Here is a 9,101-nt window from a genome sequence, read left to right on the forward strand (position 1 = left end):
AGTTTAGGTTAAGGGCCAAGCCCAGATTTGAACTCTCCACTTCTACTCCTATGTCTTCCATCAGTCTCTAACTAATGGCTTTGAGCTATACTTATCGAACAGCACAGACAACATGGTATGGGAAAGAAATGAGGAAATCTTTTGTAGAATTTTACAAAGAAAAAGTTACTGTAAGTCTACCAACTGAGCCAGCCTAGTACTCAATGCTGCCAGCAGACGTTATCAACCTGTATCCTGTTGCTTTATGGTGGATATTTGTTATGTTCAAGGTTCATTTAAACCTGTTGACTTCTTTCTGCAAATGACTACTGTAGCACACACGCACACACACACACACACACACACACACACTACTTGATCAGGGACATAAAAGAGTACATAGTTAAATATTAAATTTATACATTTAGCTTAGGATTAAAAAGATCATTATATGGAAAATCAAAGGCATAGTAAGATTGGTTACATTTTTTATTAAATGTAATTTAAACTTAAACAGATTGAGCACACAGTAGGACAGCATATTGAGCACATAGTAATAAATGCTCTCAAAAATATTATTAACTTGTTTGCAAGCTTTGGAAAAAGTTTAGTTTCTGAAGCCAGGAGGCATTATTTGAAAACCCTATTCTGCAAAAAAAAAAAAAAGTATAGATAACTATCATTATGAGAATACAAGGTATAAAACTTAGTAGTAGGCAGAGGCTCAAAAGAGAAAGATAAGAGAATCAAATATTATCAATATAGAAAACTACCAGCCCATAAAGATAACAAGAGATGATAAAAGGAACAAAAGAAATACAATTCAACCAGAAAAACTCACATGGCAGATGCACGGTTTTTATATACCAATAATAGCCTTGAATGCTAACAGATTAAATTGTCCAACTGAAACATTTAAATTGGCTAAATTGGTAACAATAAAACTCAGTGATAACACTATTTAAAGTAAACACACTGGGGAGCTGAAGAGATTGCACAGTGGTTAAGAGCATACACTACTTTTTTAGAGGACCCAAGTTTGGTCCAAGTACCCGAATCGGGTGGCTCACAAATAACTGTATCTTAAGGATCCAGTTCTCTCTTCTTCTGGATTCCACAGGCACATGTACCCAGGCCTGTGTGCATGTGCATGAGTGCATACACACGATGGAAAAAGATATTCTACAAAAATTAAGATTCAGAGTAAGCAGGAGCAGTTATGCTTTAATCAGATAAAACATCCATAAACACAGAGGAAGGCATTACTTGTTGCTGAAGACATCAATTTAATAAGATGAAATAATTAGTGTAAATGTATATCACCCAATACTGGAATATTTAATTATGCAAAACAAGAATTAAATATAAAAGGAGGGATTCACCCAAATACAGTAGCTAGAGTCAAACACTTCATTTTTCATTAAGGGATGGGATCATTCACAGAAAAACGTAACAAGGAAATTTGTAGATGATGTGTACTAAAGATCCAATGGAGCAAGCAGAATTTTATTGACTATTCCACTCAACAACAGGAAAAAGCATATTCTTTTCATCAGTATATGGAGTACTCTTCCACACAGACCACATTTTAGGTTACAAAAAATTCATAAATAAAAATGACATCGTGCATATTATCTGCATAGAATGGAATAAACATAGAAATTATCAACAATTAGAAACTTATAAATTCATAAACAAATGCCATTAAACAATGTGATCTTGAATGACGCCAATAGACCAGTGAAGAGGCAAAAAGAAAATAAAGGAATTCTAAAACAAATTAAAATGGAAGCAAAACAAGCAAACTTATGGGATACAATAAGTCTCAATAAAACAGAAATGGTAAGCACTTATAGAAGAAAGAGATGTGGGTCAAATAGAAACTTGGGTGCGCAACTTAAACTAAAAATAAGCATAAACTAAGTCCAAAATTGGTGCAAGAAAATAAACAGAGAAGATCAAAGTGCAAATAAATGAAATAGTAGTTATAAATATGTGACTAAAAAACAAAGAATTGAATTTTTAGAAGATAAATAAAACTAGAAAATCTTTACATAGATTTTCTTTATCTAGACTAAGAAAAAGGAGAAAAGTCCAACTAAACACAGATGAAAGAGTAGACAATACAACTGATACCACAAAGATACAAAGAATCATTATGAATGAATATGAACTACATGCCCATACATTGGATAATCTAAAAGAAATAGATAAATTTCTGAATGCACATAATCTTCAAAATTGAGTCATGAAGGTAAAATTCTTAGATTAATAATGAATAAGGAGAGTAAGTTGGGAACAAAGTCTTTCGACAGAGAAATCTCAGGGCCTGAAGTTGCTATGCTCATTAAGCTTTCAAAGCAGGAATAACACTAACTCTATTCTAGCTATTAAAAATTTTCAAACAAGGAGAACTTTTCCAAACTCACTAAATGTGACAGCATTATTCTAAAACCAAGTAAGACATGAACAAAACAAAAAGGGAAACTAGACCAATATCACAAAAGAATATAGTCATAAAAATTTTTATCAAAATATTAGTGGGCAAATTAAAAAATGGCTGATAATGATGTCTACACATGCCAATACGTCACAACATAATCCATTAGTAGATAAAACTGCCATTTATAAATTAAAATAAACACAAAATAATTTTTAAGCATTAAAAATAATTCCTTTCGAACCCTGCTGTAGGTAGGCTTCACACAGAAAAAAAATTGCAAAAGAATAGTTGAAATTGAAGGGGGTAAACCCTGTGCTACCAGATTCTGCTACTCCTAGAAACAATGGGGTATTGAATACAGTATGAAACACTACCACAATAGAGTGTCAGGAAGCCTCCAGAGGTTCCCAGACAACACAAGCTCTTGTCAAACCTCTTGGTTGCCTAACAAAATTATGGAAGATACCACACACCTTGGATGTTAGATATCAGACAAGATGGTACTGAGTTGAAAATTTCCTTATGCTCGCTATCATTCAAATGAACATGTAGAACTGGCTTCTAGGGGTGAAAAGGTACCATCCATATTGCACACTTGGGTACTCTATGAAACAGAAGTCTAACCTCCAAAAAAATGGCTGAACTGTGGCCACTTTATCCAACAACTGAATGGACTTGAGGCTCTTTTCACAGGGAGTGGGGTGGGGAGAACTGGCTATACCTGGTGAAATAATCCTGGCTAACAACCCAGGTTTGAGGAGTCCATAGGTTTCTGTAGGGAACTTATTCTGATGTTTAAACTAAATTGTCATGCTAGTAAGTTGCCTTCTAAATGCCTATGCTGATACCCGTCGACAAAGGCTGCTCTCAGCCCTAGTCAGAGAAGCCGGGACCTACCAAGAAGGGAATTGAAGACAGAGATTCATGGCACCGACAGATGCAGAGAATGAGCAAAAGGTGTGGACCACCCCTAAACCAAACATGTATGCCCACAACTAAAGTTCAGAAAGCATTGTGGAAGAGTGGGCTGAAGTGTATAAGAGGTAGAAGCTGTGTGAAGGGCTAAGGAATGTCCTTTTCTAGACTTGGCTTCCCAGTCTGATCGTTTGTGGCGTACAGTCGGGATACTTACTTTCTCTGTTTTTGTAATGTGGCCTTGCCAGTGGCAATACCCTGACCACAACCACAGTGATCCCAGGCAGGGCTTCCATGCAGGGTGAAGAGCTGTGGTCACAAGGCAACCCATATATCGGCAGAAGAGTTTCCTACCAGCCACTGACAGTAACTAATATAGTCAACGAACACTGCAAACACTGTTTCAACAAGTCCATCAAGCTGAGAGTCTAAAGGAAACACGTAACCATCAGGGTAAGCCAGAAAAAAGCATATTTTACAAAGTTACATTTCAATTCCAGTGATTTTAATCAGAGCTGAGGATGTTGCTGTGGAAAAGGATAATTAGATAAGAGTGATTGAAAACTTAAAAATATGCTCGCTGAAATAAAAATAATTGTTCAGAGGAAGGGCTGGAGAAAAATAAATAATAGGAGCACCTGAAGATGTAAGCTAAGAGCCAAAAATGTAAAATGTCAGATACAAAATTAGGAGACACAAAGATCAAATATGAATGTCCTAATGGACTTTTCAGAAAAAAGAATATGGAAGAAATGAACTAAAATCAGGTCTTGACATCCTGAAAAATGACATAAACATTTATTCTGGGAACTGATACATTGTTCCTTTGCGAAATTCTAAGACACAATAAAATAATAAGCTTCCAAGAAAGGACGACCCTTTGATAAAGGAAGAACTATGAGAGGGGAATTGTCTAATCCGCCAAAGACACTGGGTTCTGGGAAGCTTGGCATGGTCCAGAGAATGGCTGAAAGTGTCAAAGACATGCCATGAAGTAGTGTTCTAGTGAGATTTCTGAGAAGACAAACACTTAGAATGCATCTAAGTACATGAGGGGTATATAATTAAATATGCCACATGCACTATTTATTCAAAAATAAATTATTCAATTTATTTTTTAAATTTATATACATACATATATCGTTTTACACACCCACAAACATTCCCCCACACCCCGACACACCCTTTTTGAACAACTATGAACTAAGGCAAAAAAAAAAACCTTCCAGAACAGAACACTTTCTTATATTTCTTGTAGTTTCTTAAAAAAACATTGAACTTATTATTAGCTATATTGTTATATTGCATGCCAGGACTTCTTAGTCCCAGCTAAACAAAACTCAGTATTGGTTGATCAACTTCTTCCCATTTTTGTCTCATTAATCTCCCCATGACTGGTAACCAGCATTTTACTTGCAAATGTATGATATCAACACTTTTAGTTTCCATGTGGGAGTTATCATGCAGCATTCAAGTGCAATATATATATATATTTACATACACACACCACACACACACACTTCATGAAAGAAAAATAAATGTATATATTTTATAAAGGAAAGTGTTGAATCTTAGAAATACAAATCTAAGTAATTTCAATCCAGGATATCTTGGGATAGAAATACAAGGAATCCTGCAATTCAGGAAGTTTGGAATGCACTCGTTATAAATTGGAGTTGGGTGTTAGAAAGGGGAAGAGTCTTCTGGAAGGAGACCGATATACAGGGTAATAATATTCTGGCAACATCCAAACCTTCTCAGTCTGCAAGTCTACAATCTCTTTCTTTTTAAAATTTTTTTATTTTAAAAATTATCTTACGAATAGTAAATTTTCACATGAGATTTTCGCACACATATTTCATTTTGTTTGATTCGCCACTTCTCTTATCCCTTTGGCTCTTTTCTCCTCTATACCTCGTGGGCCTTCAGTATTTCCTCTTAGAACAAAGCCTGCAGTCTCTTGGTGATGTTCACTTACCCCTAGCTTATTTTATTCTATCTTCATGTTATTTCTTGCTATCCTTATGGACTAAATGCCAAATGAAACTTTGCCCATTACATTTCTTAAGTGGTTGGATATGCTTATAATACAGCTGAAGAACAACTGCCTTTGATGTTTGCTTGGTTATATCGTAAAATTTATTCATCTGAGAAATGAAGTTTTTCCCAGATTATTTGTTATAGAAGCAATTATCCTCTGGGTAGACCCTTTTAGCTGTTATGGGCGATGTCTGTATATCTCCTCTAAACCAGAAAAGTAAAGTCATTCTGTTTATGTTGTTCAGATGATTGATTTTGTGACTGTTCCATTAAATGAGGGAGCTCTGTGTTGATGGGCATGACTAGCCAAACCTGATACAACTCTTAATATGAAAGTAAAATATAAGGTTCACCTTTCAGGTCCAGGAAAGCATCACAGCTAACTCTGAAAATGCAAAGTAAGTCTGGAAGTCAGTCTTGAAACTTAACATTTTTTCCCCAGAGTATTAACATCCCCATGTGTGAAGATACTTTAGAAGAGACAACAATTAAATAATCCTAAAATAAATTGTAATATGGGTGAGGTTGAACACAACTAACAGCAAACATTCTCCTGGTCCAAGATTTGTTTCATTGTAAAATTGACCATTTCTTAAACTTTTATTAGTTGTATAGAAGAAGGTAAGCACTGATAATTTCAACAACTTTTGATTTCAGCCAAGATTTTGATGTTGAACTGTATAAGGAGAGTTTTGGAAGGGAATCTGATATGAATGTTGCTGTGTATGACCGTCCCTTCTGGAGAGAAATGGCTGTAGAACATTATTGTTTGGGAACTGTTCTTATTTCTCACATAGGAGAGGGAAGGAATATTTTCAGAATTTAAATTAATATTTTTTAAGATTATAATTAAATGTTTCAACAGTTTTATTGAGGCATAATTTATATAACATTTTGTTACTCAAGTATATAATTCAGCATTTTTTAAAATATATTTAGAGTTATACAGCCATTGTCATAATCTAACTTTAGAATATTTCAATCTTGTCTAGAAGAAATATACCCCATGTTTGTATTCATTCTGTCTCCCCGCCCCCTTCACAGCAAGATTCATCTCCTTTCTGTCTCTTTAGATTTGATTTCCTTAGGTTTTTATACCAATAAAATTGCAAGGTTTGCAATGTTTCCTCTCTGACTCCTTTCTAAACAGTGTCTCTGGGGCATCTGTATTGGATTAGGACTGTATTTTTGTTCTGAAAGCAAAAGAGACAACAGAAACAACTGAGTTTACATCCTTTTTCATTTTTTAAAGCTGTGTCTCACAATACCACTCTGTCTAGACTGAAAATAGCTGTTTAGACTGGTCTGACACCCAATTCACAGAGATCTTTCTGTTTCCACTGGAATTAAAGACATGATCCACTATTCCCACTCAATTTTCATTTTTATATGCATTAGAGTTTATACTAATTGCAAAGAGACAATTATGTGGATAATAAACACCTTTCCTCTAACATTATACAGAAATTAATCTGAATATTCGAAGAAGAGTTTTGGGCTTTGTTTTTCTTTTGAAGTACCGTCTCAGTTCTCCAATTTATTCTTATAATATGGAGACACATTATGATCGATATCTGTAGGAAATGATTCTAAGTCTATCCTTAAACCCAAAGATAAGTGTAGTAGCCAACCCACATCAAAAAAGTTCTCTTTATAGGAAATGGAGAAAACCTTAGAAACCACAACAGGACACAGTGCAGAGATCATCAGATCGATGGGGAGACAAGCCCAACAAAGATCAATCCAGAAATCAGCTAATAGACATGTAATCATCCCAAATCCAGATGCCTAAACACCATCATCAAAACATAGGGCAATATGTCTCCACTAGAGCCCAACTATCCTACCACAGCAGATGCTGAATATTTCAGCATAGCTGAAGGATAATGAAAATAAGAAAATGACCTTAAAACCAAGCACATGAAAACCCACACCTACCCCCTCCAACACAAACATCCCCATCTCCACCATCCCCAACAAAATAATAACAGGAATCAACAATTATTCCTCACTGATATCTTTCAATATCATAGTCTCAATTCCTCAATAAAAAGACATAAACTAACAGAATGGATATAAAAACAGGATCTATCCTTCTGCTGCACCCAAGAAACCCATTCAATAGCAATATTGGCATTACCTTTAGGTGAAGGGTTGGAAAAAGATATTCCAAGCAAATGGACCTAAGAAACAAGCTGGTGTAGCCATTTTAATATATAACAAAATAGACTTTAAACCAAAACTAATCAAAAATCACATATTGACTCTCACACTGATAGTGGGAGACTTAAATACCCCACTCCCACCAACTGACAGGTCATCCATACAAAATCTGAAAAGAGAAATACTGTAGCTAACAGATGTTATGAAACAAATGGGCCTAATTGACATTCACAGGACATTTCACTCAAATGCAATAGAGTATAACTTCTTGTCAGAACCTCATGGAACGTTTTCCAAAATTGACTGCATACTCAGACATAAAGCAAGCCTCAAGAGATACAAGAAAATTAAACAACCCCCTGCATCCTATCAGATCAACGTGGATTAAATCTGGATATCAAAACAAGAGAAATCCTGAAATATAAAAAAAACTTCTGGAGGTATTACTATCCCTGACTTCAAGTTGAACTATAGATCTGTAGCAAAACAAAATGAAACAAAACAGCAAAATGTGTGATGTTGGCATAAAAACAGATATAATAATCAACGGAATAGAATTGGTAACCAGACATAAATACATACTCATGAAAACCTGATTTTTGACAAATAAGCAAAAATTCAATGAAAACAGAAAGCATCTCAACAAATGGTGCTAGTCAAACTGGATGTTAGTTAACATGTAGAAGAATGCAAATAGATCCATGTCTATTACCCTATACAAAATTCAAGTCCAAGTGGATCAAGACCTCAACATAAAACCATACACAATGAACCTGAAGGAAGAGAAACTGAAGAATAGCCTTGCACACATCAGCACAGGAGACAACTTTCTGAGCACCATTAGCACAGGCACTAAGGTTTTTTCTTTTTTCTTTCTTTTTTATTGATTTTATTGAGCTATATATTTTTCTCTGCTCTTCTCCCTTCCTCTTGCCTCCCCTTCAGCCCTCTCCCATGGTCCCCCTGCTCCCAATTTACTCAGGATATCTTGTCGTTTTCTACTTCCAATGTAGATTAGATCCATGTTGTCTAGGTTCTCTGGGATTGTGATTTTTAAGCAGCTTTTCTTTCTTTCTTTCTTTTTTTTTCAAGACAGGGTTTCTTTGTAGCTTTTGGTTCCTGTCCTGGAACTAGCTCTTGTAGACCAGGCTGGCCTCGAACTCACAGAGATCCGCCTGACTCTGCCTCCCGAGTGCTGGGATTAAAGGCGTGTGCCACCACCGCCCGGCTTTAAGCAGCTTTTCTTCGCTTTATGTCTAACAACTACTTATGAGTGAGTACATATGATATTTGTCTTTCTGGGTCTAGGTTACCTTACTCAATATGATGTTTTCTAGCTCCATCCATTTGCCTGCAAATTTCAATATGTAGTTATCTTTTTCTGCTGTGTAGTACTCCATTGTATAAATGTACCACATTTTCCTTATCCATTCTTCAGTTATGGGGCATTTAAGTTGTTTCCAGGTTCTGGCTATTGCAACAATGCTTCTGAGAATATAATCGAGCACATGTCCTAGTGGTACGATTGAACATCCTTTGGGTATATACCTAAAAGTGCTGT

Source organism: Chionomys nivalis, chromosome 10, assembly GCF_950005125.1.
Source record: "Chionomys nivalis chromosome 10, mChiNiv1.1, whole genome shotgun sequence".
NCBI classification, from domain to species: Eukaryota; Metazoa; Chordata; class Mammalia; order Rodentia; family Cricetidae; genus Chionomys; species Chionomys nivalis.